The 16666-nt window shown below is 39.8% G+C and overlaps 1 protein-coding gene across 1 annotated transcript in view; it reads right to left on the reverse strand.

The window, feature by feature from the left end:
* The window catches only part of lrfn5a (leucine rich repeat and fibronectin type III domain containing 5a), a 120323-nt gene that overhangs the window by 78633 nt on the left and 25024 nt on the right, over nucleotides 1–16666 (reverse strand). The window contains exon 2 of the mRNA XM_078278171.1: nucleotides 12868–12974. The gene's annotated coding sequence lies outside the window, so the exon portion shown is untranslated. The remainder of the gene's footprint in view (nucleotides 1–12867; nucleotides 12975–16666) is intronic.

The raw sequence follows: 16666 nt of genomic DNA on the forward strand, positions 1-16666 counted from the left end.
CCACCTGTAATAGTACTTGCACTGCTCCATACTTCACAGAGAGTCACCTTCTGTCAACACTAATTAGACTGTTTTAAAACCGATTCTCGGGAACTAGGAAATAAAGATAATGTAAATTAAGTAAAGAACCAACAGCATTTGGGGATACTTCTACGAGCTAATGTCAAGACAACATTCAGAATTAACACTAATTTATAATTTTGAAACTCTCGGGGCAAACAACTTTGGGTCTGGATGAAGCTCTCAAGTTGACCCAAATGTGAAAACACTAATTCTGTCCAGAACAACATTGATCATGATCTGTCCAACCATCCTTAATATAAAGACTCATTTTCAGTTTTTTTGTGATCTGATATCTCTGATCCCAGCTACTGAGACAGCACTGGATCTCAACCAAAATCATTTCTGCAAACCTTGAAAAAACTGCAAATAGTTGGAGAAGAAAGAAGGAGAAGGCGGTCCACCACAGAGACACAAATGCCTTTGATCTGCAGCCCCATGAAACTGGCCAGCCTACACACACATGCACGCACGGTGTGTGCACGTGTGCGTTTATGAGTGTGTGTATAATTATGTATCTCTCAACAAAATGTCAGTGGACTTCAAAGGACATCAGACCAGTCCGCAGACACACACACACTGCACATCCCATTATTTTGAAAAAAATAGGCCAGAATATATTCTGCAGCAGTGTGTTGTGCTGTGTTGTCTGTGCAGGTGTGTGTGTATCTGGGACAGAGGTAGTATATGTATTCCCATGTAAATTAGCGTGCACACACACACAGACACAGACACAGACAGACACACACACACACACACATAGTAATGCAGCTACATGGTCCCAAGATAAAGATACTAATTCCACTCAACACACTAAATATCTCATCTCAAGCAATGGGCCTGACGACTTAACTGGACAAACCATGCAAGACTGTTTTCTCCAGCCATAACAGTCAGAAAGAAGCACATACTCTACAATTTAGAATATATATTTGGCGATAGGCAGGACTATGAAAACAGTCCTGTCGCTAGGCAACCACCGAATAATCTGCAAGAACGGGCTAATTCCCGTTCCTGTCCAAAAACAGAAATTGGAAATGAAGTATTATGAACTCTACAAAGAGAACTGAAGGAGAGAGAACTTCATCAGAGTGACATGCTTAGATACTGAGAAAAAATTGTGAGCACCCACAGGAAAATCACACAAGGATGACCATATCGGGAGAACAGTAACGTTGACGTCAATGGAAGATAGACAGAGGATGGAGACGGTGTCACAGCAGTGACTTTTAAAAGTGAATTAAAGTTGAGTCTATATTAACTTTCTTGGTGTCATCTGACAATTCCCTTCATGTTTTATCGATTTTGTGTCACGTCTCACCAAGATTAACTGGCACAAGGGAAACACGCTATAAACAAATAAATTAATAAATAAATAAGCGGGGCCGTCGTAAAGTGAGCTAACCCGTGAAACACATCCTGTCATAGACCGTTTGAAAAATGTATAAATGAATGCAGCGTAAGAAGGACACAGGTAGTAGCAAAGGGACATTGCACACCTTTGTTGTGTCCGCCTATAATTGTAAATGGGGATAAAATGTAGTTCAGTCAGGAACACGCTCGTCATAGATTTGACCATTTATTGCAACAAATGGAAATACAGTTATGCTTGGCGCTGATGCTCTTGATAATGCTCCCTGGACCAGCCAAGCAGCATGCTAAGCTGAAACAGGGAGCACCATGCTCCGCCCGCCCAACCCCCCCCTCCACACTCATGTTAGGACTCTGTACTAGGAAGGTGGAGGCTGGGGTGGTGGGGGCAAAACGTTGCCAGCAGGGATCAGTGAGAAGGAAGTCACATTTTTAAGTCTTGATAAGTCATCTTGATGTGAGAATGGCTGCTATTGGTGTGTGTCTGATAGGAATGATAATTTAATTAGCGGGCGTATGACTTTCATGTCCTGCATGAACTAACGCTAAGCTTAATTTAATGGTTGATTGCATTACTTTGTCACTAGTGTGTAGCTTTAAAAGTACTGATCCAAATGTGTGTGTGTATGTGGCGGGTGTGTGGCCTGACTACTTATTTAATGAAATCCACTTTGTCTTGTGTTGTTTTTTTTGGCACTGATTATTTACTATGCCAATGTCCTGATTCCAGTTGCAAATAATAATGTTTGAAATAACATCATGACTTCGCGTAAACATACATGGCCACTCTCTTAAGCCAAGTGGCGTGTTATCTGTACGCATTTTGAGCGGCGTATACAGTGGACGGATTGGGTTTAGTAAAAGAAGAACCGGTTGGGTTTAGTAAAAGAAGAAAGCTACGGTTGGGTTCAGGAAACGTGACATGCGGGTTGGGTTTAGGAAAAGAAGAACCGGTTGGGTTTAGGAAAAGAAGAACGGGGTTGGGTTTAGGAAAAAAAGAAAGTGACGGTTGAGTTTAGGAAACGTGACACGCGGGACACGATCTCCTCGGTGAAAGTCCTGTGTTTGACCCATCCACCACCCCAACCAACCTCCCTACGTGAATTTTCTACTCGCTACTGCGACAATTCACACGCAATCGCAAGGTAATGTAGTCAATGGAGGCCAAACGGCGTTGATAAACGTGCTAAAAAGCGAGTACGAGTCTTGATATCACGCCAAAAATGGCATACGAATTGGCGTGTCATACATACGCCACTTCATGAGATCAGTCTGGTATTGGATGGGCAGTGACTAAATCAGAAGACAAATCATTACAATCTTTCAATACCAAGCAGCTGACCCATACTGGAACAGGCTCTGTCCTATTTCATGTTCCAACTCAGCTCAGTCATAATATGTGTCACAGTCTTTACTAAAATTTCTATTCATTTGTGGGTTGCTGCTTATTTATTTTAGCAAAATTACCATTGGGTACCGTTCACTTTTATTTTTTACCTTATTGTGAAAGGTAAAAACAGAAAGAATGTTTCTGGCAAACGCTGCCTTTGACAAGGTTGAAAGGAGTAATTAAGTTTTGCCGACTGTACAATCTGTAGTTCGGACAGCAGCCTCCGTGTTGTTGTATGATGATCCTCATAAGTAAACACTACTCGTGACAAAAACAACAGTTCGAAAAATATGTTGACGTGCGAAATAATCGCGCAGAAAAGTGTGTGTAAAGGCCTTTACTCTCACCTCTGATATTCATGAGTAAGAGCTGCTCTCTCGCAAAGATACAAACCAGAGATGTAAGACTCAAACTATGATGTCATCAGGTATAAAGCTGCTTCACAGATAATGAATGTGAAACTAATTTTGTAGAATAAAAAAACAAATGAGGTTTATTCTATGTTAGCGTTTCATTTCTGAAACAGAAAATCTACCCGTTACCTCCGAACATCCCCCTGGGTGGTCTCAGTGTCATCTTTAAAATTTTTCTCAATTCATTGATTTTGGAAAAGCTCCAGACATTATATCTGATGACATCACACATTTAAGTTTTTGGATTTTGGAGAGAGTTGTTCATGTTCACTGACATTTTGAACACACATGTATGAAATACCAAATTGCCCATAGTTCCCCTTTTGCTATAATGCAGTGCAGCTCTGCCTTTTGTGTGTGTGTGTGTGTGTGTGTGTGTCGCAGCTGAGCCCCACTCTTTGTCAACATGCAGAGAGGACAGATATGCTCGCCCTTACGTGCTCTCGGGTACCGTCATTTGGCACCGTTTGATTTAACGAAAATCGGTCGGATCCTAAAAACGTACCCAACCCTATCATTTATTCACTTGGCAATATTCTTCCATGTTAATCTATATCTGATAACAATAAGCAAAAGATAATAAAAAAACAACAAAAAAAACTAGCAAGAAACAAATAAGCACACACACATTTCTCACATATTGACTCATTGCTTCCATCTTAACGCAATTCTGTGATTCATAAGCAGCCCAACCAGATCTGTGATTTATGGGACATTAGTTAGAAAATGTTTTTCTAAACACGGAGCATTGAAAAATGCCTAACTTTACGGCCAAAATCCATTGCAAAAATTTGAGATGTGTATCAATACTCACAAGTCTCATTAGCAGATAAAGTGCTTCTGACTGCTTTTCTACACACATTTGCATCTCGCCTGTTAAGCCAGCGTCTGGATACATATTAAAATACTCAGAGGGAAAAATACACCCCAGAATTAGCTCATTTAGTCATAATCATCTCGGAAAGAAATTGGATTGAGATTTGTGAACATTTGTGTAAGGAGGAGATCAACTTGTTTATGTTTACGTACTGGAGCTGAAGTGGTAGGAACAGCTTATGGAAGTTTGGCTTTAAGGTGGAATTTGTTTCCACTCCTATATGGTGTGAAATCAGTGGCCTGTTCAGCCTGAGTGGGTAGCCTCTGAATTAATTAGCATCCATGTATAATATATATATATATAACTCATATGTTTAGTTATGCTATATCAACTGCAAGCCTATGGGGGAAAAACAAACAGTATGGCTATAGTTAGTTCTAAGCCACTGCATTTTTGCAACAAGTTTGAACTAAATGAGTCATCGTACAAATGCATAAAACTGACCTATTTCTAAAGTGATCACTCAGATTAATGTTTTTTTCATGCATCATAATGCTAGTGTAATCTATACAATGCAGTAAAGGGAAGGCTTTTTGTCCAAAGCCTCTCAAGGTTCAATGCGTAATGCACATATTTTCAGTGTGGCTGACCCCTGTGGATCTGACCCACTCAGCTGGTAGTGGTAATGCTCTGCCTTGCCTCTTGTGCAGTATGTTAATTTATATATTATGTATACAGACACACACACAATTCAATGCACAAACACACACACTGACAGACCAACACACACATGACTATGTATGTGCATTTTGTAATTTCTATTCATGTGTATAATTCATGTGTGGCCAAAAATGCAGAATTGCTGATGCAGGTGCATTATATAAATGTTCTAACATGCTCGCTGTTGCAACATATGTGCCTCTTTTGAACACGATACACTATATGGTGAAGAGATTTCTTCCTATCTTCTTAACTTTTCATAGAGATGCACCGATAGACCGGCCGGTGACCGGAATTGGCCGGTTTTCACGTGCTCGGCCACGACCGGCAGGTCAGTCTGACATATGCCGATTTCATGCCGGTCAACGCTACAATTAACTGACAACATAAGTTATACGAGTTACAGTTCTGAAGGACGCACGCACACACGGACGCGACAGCGCAGTCTCTTTTTCCTTTCTCTCAACTTTTCCGCCGTGTGTCGCGCGTACCCGCTCTCGGCGTGAAGCGCGTGTCCGCGCTATTCTCTCACATGTAGGGAACCTCGTGAATTAACCTGCAACATGTCAGCTGTTTGGAAATTCTTCAGCATGTGTGCAGAAGACAACAAGTTTGCAATATGCAACACCTGCAAGGAAAAAGTAGGGCGTGGAGGGACTACACCAAAAACCAAAATCACATTTTTTTTGTTGGATATTGGATATGAAAAGAAGGAAATGGTTCTAACGTTGCACTTTAGATGTGTGTGAATTTCCCACACCAGGAGTCATTTATATAGTTCTATTTTATAGTGATCCGTTATCTGTTCAAAAAATGTTCTATGTTCTGTGTAAAATGTTCTATTAAAGAAAAGATAGAAAATAAATATGTGTGTGTGCTGTAAAGTGGTTAGAAAAAATGAAATAGGAATCGGCTAAAATCGGTATCGGCTGGCCTAACTCAAAGAAAATCGGAAATCGGAATCGGCCTAGAAAGTTGTTATCGGTGCAGCTCTACTTTTCAACTTCATCTCACACTCTTCATTCAGCTGAATGAAAATCGTGAGATACCAGCTTCTGAAGCCTTCTACATATTGTCTTGGATAATACTCCAGCATTAAACTGCTTTAAATGCCCATTGTGTGCATAAATAATCATTAATAGTATTCCCCTGATCCAATATTTGTTCATCTTGCGTGCGAGCCACCTCATGCCCATCATGCCTCTCATAAACCTCAGTATGACACATTCTCTCAGAGATTACTCTTTGATCCATCCACTAAAATTACATAATATTGCAGGCCCACACTACCTATATGTGTATTACATAAGATCAGGAACACCCACCATCTGGTTACCATGACATTAGTAACCATCTCTATTGATAATAGCCAACCTTTGTTTCACTCAAGCTACTGCACGCAACACAACACACACGCTGTCTAACCTATTTATTTGTACACATTTTTACTTTATGCGTGGCACTGTGCATGGGTCATTAAAGTCATACATTGCATAATCACAATTTGCCTAATTGCCTGACTTGCATGTGAAATGCGCACTTACTGTAAAAGAAAATACATGATTTCTTCTGATTTTGAAAACAGTTTAATATGTTATTCTTTTAAAAATTAAAACCACAGCAGATGTTGAATCTGACAATGTAGAAAATAGCCCTGAGAAAGAGAAAGATCTATGACATGATACGAGAGTAACTGAGATCAAGGTTAGAAAATGTGAAAGCTGTATCAATTACTAACCTTTTGATTTTCATTCAAGACACAATCAGGGCTGGATAGCCAAATGGGAAAACAAAATGCAACTAGCATTGGGCTCCAGAACCTCAGCGGCCCAGAATGCCACATATGAATTGTATCACTAAAGCACAATATGAACTCAAACGCTAAAGGCCTCACTTCAGGAACTGAATTGATATTACCTTGTGCACCTGACTTGTTGGCCCTTTATCAAAATATACATCGTGAACCTGAATACATGTGTGTTCACAAATTATTGCAAACATGGGGTCACCTGGGGGCCACGGCTCATTTTTGCCCCTGGCCTCCCTAGTGGGAAACCTTTTTATTTTTAAATCTACTATCAAGACCAAGATAATTTCTAGTTCTGGAGCCCAGCTTTTGGTTGGAAATATTATAACTCAACTAAAAATAATCAGACTGTTTATTTTTTACTTCTGGATCCCACAGAAGAGCAAGACATCTCGTTCTGCATTATTTCAGGCAGTGCAGGGATTTCTGCAGGTCTTTCTCTCGTAAGACTTTACTTTGACCAAGCTGGTTGTATTATATTGGGTTAGGCAGAGCTAGGCTGTCTGCCAGACAGTGATGTAATTACATTGTTAACAGTCATTGTGTCAGGCACTGTGAGCTATACACAGGTCGTAGCCTTTACCTCTCTCACTTTCTGGGATGACATTACACTTGCTCTACCTTGCTTTCTCGCTTGCTCTCTCAGTCTCGGGCTGTCATCCAGGCGGACACTGAAGGCTTGCGAGGATGACAGTGACTTTGCCTCTGTTTAAAAGGCATTCGACTTGTAACTTTATCTGCTGTCCTCTCTATCCGTGTATCTTGTTGTCTCGCTGACATTAAATTTGCTTACACATTTTGTCACTGGTGTCAGTTTGTTTTCCGTCTCTGTGATACAAAACTTCCCTACCCTGTCTCAGTATTTTTTTTTTTCTGTAGGGTGATAATAGAAGGCCTTCCCTGTCAAGCTCATACTGGCCCATTTAGCACTACATCTAATTACCTCATTATTCTAACCAAATCAAATGTGTTTCTGACATTAGCATGCAACAGTGAATGAACTCCATTTCTAACTGCAGCCAATATGCAATGGAAGCTACTTCTAAGGAATCTCTAGAGCTGACTAGAGACATGACTGGGGCAATAATGCAAATGCAGTGTGCCTTCAGTTAACATATAGCAAACACACAAAAACAGAAATAAAGCTTTAAAAGCTTTCTAAAAACAAAGAAAAGTTGAGTGCAGAAACAGAACAAGAACAGGAAACAAGCATCACACACTGTACTAGGTGAAAGAATGAAAGGTGAATGAATGATGAACAAATATTTTTGGATGACAACAAGTGGGATGATGTGTTTCAAGTCAGTATTATGTGTGCAGGAGTATGCAGTCTGGAAGAAATCCAACAAGATGGCTCAAAGAGAAACAAAAACATTTTTCGTTGTAAAATCTGAAGACACATTGTAAGATCTGGTTGAATCTGGCTTAAGTTTAATCTAGTCCTGGCAACAAGTCCTCCAAACTTTACAACGATATAGGTTTTTTATTCCTACCCTCTACGACCCACAGGAGCGTTTCATAAATCAGCGCCCCTAGCACTGGCAGGAAAGGAGTGTTTTATACTATACATTCAAACGCAGCATAAGCAACATGCAACCAGAAGCCTACTTACTTCCTATAAAGTTGAGGGCTCTAAAAAAACTAAAAACAATGCTAGTGAATAGCTTTTACTGTCTATGCTTTATTTATCTTTTAACTCATGGTAAGGATTGTTTGCCCACAGTACTACAGTAAGCACACACACTCAATGACACACGCACAAACACACACACACACACACACACACACACACACAGATCCCAAGCTGCAAATACTCCCCTGTTCTGCCAAAACAGTGTCACCTTCTGATATACTCAGAGGTAAAGACAACTGGACCGTAACCTTGAATTACAGTGTGTGTGTGTGTGTGTGTGTGTGTGTGTGTGTGTGTGTGTGTGTGTGTGTGATTAATCAGAGCAGTGTCTTTAGCAATGTCAACCCAGAGATGATATATTAGAGCTACAAACACAAAACCACACACACACACACACACACACACACACACACACACACACACACACACACACACACACACACACACACAGTGTCCACAGGATGCACCTGTTCATGGAGTACACTGAATGGGAATAATAAATGAAGTGAACAACTTCTAACTGAGAGCTTAGTACGCTGTACAGGCTATCATGGTTACACAAACACACACACACACACACACACACACACACACACACACACACACACACACAGTTCTACTGCAACTTAAAGACAAAATCATAGTTAAAGCTAATTTTGAACTATGCTGTGTGAAAATCTGGCAGCATGATTGCATATTATTAAATAATCAATTGACTACGGTGTTCATTTTAGGACATCCTCAGATCTCAGACTCAGGTGTCAGACTCAAACGAAACGGCCTCAGCGTCGGAAAAACCTCTCTCATCCACAGAAATAAAGTTGTCAGAAAAACCTCTGTCAGCCTCAGACAAAACCTTTTCAGAAAGAAAGTTGTCAGAGATAACGTTGCCCAAATGAGGGAGCTGTTGACTAACTTTCTGAATTAGCTAAAGCAGCTAGCAGCTTTTACAGTGAATACACGGCAGTTCGTGATTTTTTTCTTTTTTTTTTAATCAAGCTTTATTGACAGGAGTGGATATACAGCAGAAAACAACAGTCTATGTCCATAAAGGAGCCAGGGGGTTACTAAAGGAAAGAAATCAAAACAAAACAAAAAACTTCATATCAATATTTTGTAAAGCTTACTGCGGTCAGATGATCCAACAACTTTTTTGTTTGTACATTCAGTATGGAAAACATGTATTGTTTAATATTGGAAACCAGCTCCAAAATGCTTGGCTTCTTTTTCAAAAACGTTGACTTATGTAAATAAAATTTGGTTCAAATAATTATTAAATGTATCGCATAATACTCTGAATAAAACGTTCTATCACATTGAGTGAATCCAAACAATACATGTTCCCAAAGTAATGTGAATTGAGGGTAAATATGAACAGCAATAAAATGTGACAATCTGCTCCAAAGTTTCTTGGTATATTGGCAAGACCAAAATAAATGTACCAGTGTTTCATTTAGATCTCCACAAAAAGTACAGCTGACATCAATGTCTTTTTTCATTTTCTGCAGGTAATGGTTAGTTGGGTAAAATCTGTGGAGCATTTTGAAAGAGATCTCTTTAACTTTGTTGGTTAAAAAAAACTTGTGTGGCAATAGCCAAACCTTTTCCCAACAAATCTCTTCAACATATCAAGACCAGTACGATAAAGCAGCGGGTGTACTCTTAACGTCTTGTTGAAAGAAGACGTGACAAGTTGCCTTATTCTTTATTTATTTTTATTTATTTTGGTCTTGCCAATATACCAAGAAACTTTGGAGCAGATTGTCACATTTTATTGCTGTTCATATTTACCCTCAATTCACATTACTTTGGGAAAATGTATTGTTTGGATTCACTCAATATGACCTCAGTAAGCTTTACAAAATATTGATATGAAGTTTTTTGTTTTGTTTTGATTTCTTTCCTTTAGTAACCCCCTGGCTCGTTTATGGACATAGACTGTTGTTTTCTGCTGTATATCCACTCCTGTCAATAAAGCTTGATTTAAAAAAAAGAAGAAAAGAAATCACGAACTGCCGTGTATTCACTGTAAAAGCTGCTAGCTGCTTTAGCTAATTCAGAAAGTTAGTCAACAGCTCCCTCATTAACGGGCAACGTTATCTCTGACAACTTTCTTTCTGAAAAGGTTTTTTCTGAGGCTGAGAGAGGTTTTTCCGACGCTGAGGCCGTTTTTTCTGAGGATGAGAGAGGTTTTTCCGACGCTGAGGCCGTTTCGTTCGTTTGAGTCTGACACCTGAGTCTGAGATCTGAGGATGTCCTAAAATGAACACCGTACTTGACAATTACTTCAATTAATTATGTCTGAACGTACAAAAATAAGCTTGTGCAAACTCACACAAGCATGCACCCTTTATAGCTCATACATATTCTCCTTTTCTCAGAAACACACAACAGAGAGAGCCCAGTCTACCTTAGTCAGTCTGCGGATTATTAACTAAGCACTATCTGTCTGCCAAAATGGCACATGAAACAGTGTTTCCATGATTTAGCCATGGAGCGAGCTGCTTCTAATCCTACTGAATAAGTGCACAAGAGCACAAACAGACACACTGGGTTCCTCAGTCTGGGGCTTTCTTTTTTCCACGGGCAAAAAGACAATCGCTCATTGCTGACAAGCATTCTCCCACATGAAGAAACATTTATGCACACACCCACACAACTTTGATTTCTTTTTCTGACACACAGACACACAGAAACACAGAGAAACACACACACACACACACACACACACACACACACACACACACACACACACACACACAGACAATCCTTGGCTGCATCTTTTTCAGCCACATCATGTTTCATTAGCAAACTGTTAGACATTGTAACACCTCCCCTCTCTAAAATATAACAGTTTACAAGAAGATTATGGAAAACATAAAATACCATATTATGCAATGAGCTGTCACTAATAAAGACATTTATGTCAGTCACATGGGAGATATGCAATACTAGAGGTGTGACGAGATCTTGTCCCACGCGATATTTAAATGTGTCGAGACTTCTCGTCGAGGTAAAAGATTGTCTCGCGATATTGGTCACAAGTGCAGAGCAGCAGCCAGTAGACGAAGTTTGGCCTGGTTGGTCTTATAATACATCTGGCCTAGAAGATGAGTCTGGCTTGGACTTCTAAATTAGCATAAAAGATCCCCCGCCCGTTCTCCAAAGTTGACCCTGAGTTAACTTTTGCAGAGCGGTAGCAGAGTTGCAATTGTAAAAAGCTGCTGGTAAAACGCAGCGTTAGAACATAACAGGGTACCGCTGCTGAACACACACTTTCAAACAGTCGCTGTTGTCAGGTCATTTTTTCTGTTTTTGGACATGTGCCTATGTATTCCTGTTCCCTGTAATTCCTGTTTTTCGGGATTCTGCCTGCCTGCTTCTCTCTGGATTCAAGGAAGTTTGCCACGTGTTGGAATTGTTTATTGGACTTTGGAGGACGCCATTTCCACATGGTCAATGCCACAAACAAGAGACACTGATTAACTGGACACGCTCTGGAGAGCGCACTGCACCCACCACTCTCCACTGGTTCCTCTGGACACGACACCCCCTTGCCCCTTGCACTATTCTCTGTACATATTTATCTTTATTAAATCACTTAAACGTATTTCCTGTGTCACGTCTGCTTTTGGGTCCAACCTCCAGTGCCGTTCTGTAACATATTTCACACAAAGACAGTGGTGCACACACAGTTTCCAATCAGTGATGGATCTGCTGCATACTGATTGATTGCTGCAAGGTCAAATGGAGAGGATAAGAGAGGTAGAGAGACACAGAGAAAACAAGAGTGGGCAGTGTTGTATTCCCACTTCTCCCAGTGTGTCATTACTGGGTGATTATGGTGGTAATGACCCTGTAACTCTAACACCTGTCAACCTTAAATACACACCATGTTATTGCTCTCTTTTCTCTCCATTTAACCATCCTTATCTGTGGGTAGTGATGGCCTAAATCACTATGACTCAAAATAAGGGTCTGGGGCCACCCAGGGACCAGAACTTTATACCTTTTAGATGAAAAAGGGTAGATTTTACTCTAATCAAGTTCTAGATTTTAATACTTAGTTGTTTTTTTTAATTTTACGATCTCATATGGGTCTATCTAGGGAATCAATACACTTTAAAATCCTCAACAGTGTACAAAAGTGTTAACTGGAAGCAAAAATCTACTGTTAAGAAGCCCCAGAGCAAGATATTTAAACTAAGTGCTGTAATGCTCCTCAATTGGCAGGATAGTGTAAACATTTAGTCGTACTGGGAAGCTCCCAGTAGCTGACACTAGAAATCTGCTGGGGCAATATGTGTAACTGTGAATGAATGAAAGGCACAAATTTGCTGGACAAGAACACTGAATTCAGCAAACACCTCCCTTGGACACATGACAAATGAACTGACAACTAATGTTGCAGTCCAGCGAGAAGCGACGGCTAGGAAGAATATAATTATATAATTCAGCCCATACTAGGTCCAGTTTGAGTTCATAGGCGACTGGCACCTTTCGTGAAATCTGGCCTCTATTGATGGCAGCATAATGGAAGAAAATGAGATGATCAGGTTGTAAATTTGCATTTTAGATCACCAATAGAATACAATGAGTCTGTAATGGATATGCAAAATGGCTCAGGAATTACGTTCATACTGGACAAATCCATACCTCACGATGTTCGTCCGGTGCCAACTTTCAGTGCCAATGCAGGAAGGGTTGATGGATAGTTTGAAGCATGTCTGACTTTCATGCAGAAATTGCCTCCCGTCACAAACCTGCAAGTAACAATTGCCTTTATTTATTAACCGTAACCATGAACTTTTCCTAACCTTAAAAAGGGTTTAAGTTGATAACCATACCATAACCATGTTTTTCTTTTTACCAAAACAACAATCAAAATGAAATGCTCCTAATATTTACAATACCATAGTTGCCATGCACAGATAGTAGAGAGCAAGAACCTGAAAAAATATGAGCAATGGACTTAAAAATGTTTTTTTTGACATAGAGCACAAAATCCGGAATTTTGTCTGACGATATGATTGAATGGCTACAGACAGACACTGTGAGATCTTTTTAAGAGAAACAACTGTTTTATGTTTTTACCGTTCTATACCGAAACATTATCAAATGTGATAAAAGTATAATTATAAGAAAATAATATATGTAATTCATTCCTACAAAATGTACGGTTGCAGTAGAATTGAGTAGAGTAGAATTGTCATACACAGTATTTGTGAAAAGTTTATTAATTGGAATTGAGAAACATAAGGCATAATCAGGCATGGAGGTGTTCTAAAATAGAGGGTTTTCACGGAGCGTCATCAGACGTGTCATCAAACCCGAAGTCGCCATGTTGGAGGTACTCCGCATCACAACAAAGCACAGGCACTTAAGTAGATCTCGAACGGCATTAAGGAAAATGGTTAATTATTGCCGTGTTTTAGGTTGTACCAATAGGTCAGACCGAGAAAAACATTTGGAATATTATCGACTTCCAAAAGTTATTAAAAACCAGGGAGAGGAATGCCAGAAGTTATCAGAGGAAAGGAGGCGCTTGTCGTTGGCAAAGCTCAACCAGGATCTACGAGGGAAAACTCTGTCTTGTTCGGTCTTTGAAATGGAAAAAAAAAACTATTGAGAGTCACTTGGCTACACCTTGAGTATCATAATGATATCATACAGTTGAGGTTAGGTTGATTAAAGACGTTATTGCATTACTTACTTTGGCCTTCACAACACATTGGTCGTTAATGACTTGGTACTGCGTCTCCCTCACCCATCCACACACCATCTGGTTATAAGCCTCCAAACTTTTGTAGGATTTAAGGTCTTCCGCTGTGTATTGGCTCGGCGAGAAAACCATGTAGTTGACTATATCGGGATATGCAACTGAAGGAAGAATCACCGGGTCGCCATGGATCGAAAAAGAGGGAGCCAACTTGTAGGGATCTGCACCGCCAGTAAACTGTAATTTCTCAAAATATCGTGCCTTTTTTTGTGGTCCAAGTCCTTCCATGCCTTTGCATCTTGGACACGTTTTGATGAGCTTTTCTGTTGTTTAGACATAAAGTATTAAAGTATCCAAAGTACACAATACTCCATTACTCCATTCAGTTGTTTACACCGAGTGCCTCCAATATGGCCGCGCATCCAGGTTACCACCCAGAACGTGACATCAGTGAAAACCCTCTATAATTCGGTGCAACGGGGCGCGACAACCATTGTGTCCCTGGGGAAGATGACTTACTGGAAGAAGACAGAACTTGAATCCTAACATCAATATAGCTCAGAAAGTTGATACACTGCAGTGTATCCTCTGTTTTTCTATTTTTCTACTATACACCACAGAAATGACAACAATCTGACCTTAAAGGGGTACTCCAGCAATATCATACATCATGTCCATAATTGCATGAACAGATTTAAAAGTAAAAGTTCACTATCATAGCAACAGAGCCTGAACTAGCCTGACTTTTTAGGCCTGTGTATATGAGTTATGCTCCAAAATGATAGATCTTACAGTACAATTCCTATAATGCAATCTTTCATTACAAACTCCCTGACTGGTTAATGCTCACATCTTTCAAACTCCACACATCCAATTTGTAGTGCAGGCAGGAAGTAAATAATGATGATTCCATCATCAGGGTTGTGTTCTCAGACTTGACAAAGCTCCTCCAATGATCTTAAACCTACATTGTCTAATGTTTTTAGTTGATTCTTAGCAACAAACCCTTTGTTCTTTCACAAATATGTGCTCATTCATGTGTAATTACTTCCACCAGCTATTCAAAGTATTCTCGTAAGCGTAGAATCTGCCATTTAGAATCATTCAGAATACATACGAGCGAGTCGCTCGAATGACGGCCGCCATGTTGCACCTTTAAAATACATTAGCCAAAGAGGGACATACCTCCGCCTTTCGCCCTTTTACACTCGGTGGCACCGTGACGAATGCCAGGGGGAGGTTACTCACCAGGGAAGCTAAAGAGAGAATTAAAACGACAACGCGACAGACAAAGCAACAAGACCAAAGTTAATACTGGAGTGGCTAGAACAGCTGCGTGTAAACGATGGAGATACTAAGAGCTTATTTCAGGTTCGGCCATCGTAGCAGTTAAAACGCGATCGGAATGGGAAGGGCTAGAAAGTAATATTCAGTTGGCTGTCATATACAATTTCACCGCTAGATGGGAGAAATTCTTACATAATGTAGCTTTAAACAACTGTTTTCACAGGCTGAGAATAACTTCCCATGACAATAAACTGATCTTACTGTAATGTGTGAAATCAGTGACGCGCCCCTTTAATCTTTTCATTGTACTAGGATACGGGGATTGAAAGAACATTTGCTAATTAAAAATAACTTATACATTTGTTAAATGCCAGAAAAGCACTAGACATTTTCTAAATGTAAGAACAATTGCATGTTTTTAATTAAGCTGAAAAATAGTGAACATCAATAAAATCAACTAGGCATTTTCCTATGGTTATAATCACTAAAAGCCTCTTAGAGTTAGGCATCCATCTCTTCATCAACGGGACGCATGGTTAGGCGAATGAGTGTATATTATTTGTTTGTTTGTCTGGATTTGTGCCACCGTACAACGATTCCCTCGGTCTCATGTTGAAACATCTCAATTATGCCTCCTCACTTCCATGTTTTCCCCTGTGTTTGTGTACGTGTGTATCTGTGTGTGTGCTGATGTCATGGTAAGATCCATTATGCCCCTGGTTTGTCAAGAAACACAGACACAGGGCTCAATGCCAAGATTTACAGTAGACCTATCAAATGCATATGTGTGTGTGTGTGTGTGTGTGTGTGTGTGTGTGTGTGTGTGTGTGTGTGTGTGTGTGTGTGTGTCTGGGAGACAATTATGGGGAGACAATATGTTGTATTCTATCAGATTTCCGCCCAAATTATGATGAAATTAACAGGTGTGGGCACATTTAATAATTTATTCTAACATGCGAGGTAACAAATTGCCTTGTGTGTGAGTGTGTTTACACGTGTGTGCACTCATATACAATCATGTGAAAAAAATGAGGACACCCATGCTAAAGTTGACTAAAAAGAGGAATAAAAAAATCATCTTTTGGAAAGTGATTTAATGCCTTAATTTAAAAAAATGAGGAAAAATCCAATCTTTAAGGACACCAATTTTCTTTGTGAATGAATAATGTATCGTAAATAAATAAATGTTCTTCCTTAAAATACAGGGGGCATAAGTAAGTACACCCCTATGTTAAATTCCCATAGAGGCAGGCAGATTTTTATTTTTAAAGGCCAGTTATTTCATGGCTCCAGGATACTATGATCCTGATAAAGTTCCCTTGGCCTTTGGAATTAAAATACCCACATCATCACATACCCTTCACCATACCTAGAGACTGGCATGGGGTACTTTCCATAAAATCATCTCTCAATGCAAATCAAACCAGCTAATAGGCTAACTGAAATAAA

Source organism: Sander vitreus, chromosome 20 (genome assembly GCF_031162955.1).
Source record: "Sander vitreus isolate 19-12246 chromosome 20, sanVit1, whole genome shotgun sequence".
Classification (NCBI taxonomy): Eukaryota; Metazoa; Chordata; class Actinopteri; order Perciformes; family Percidae; genus Sander; species Sander vitreus.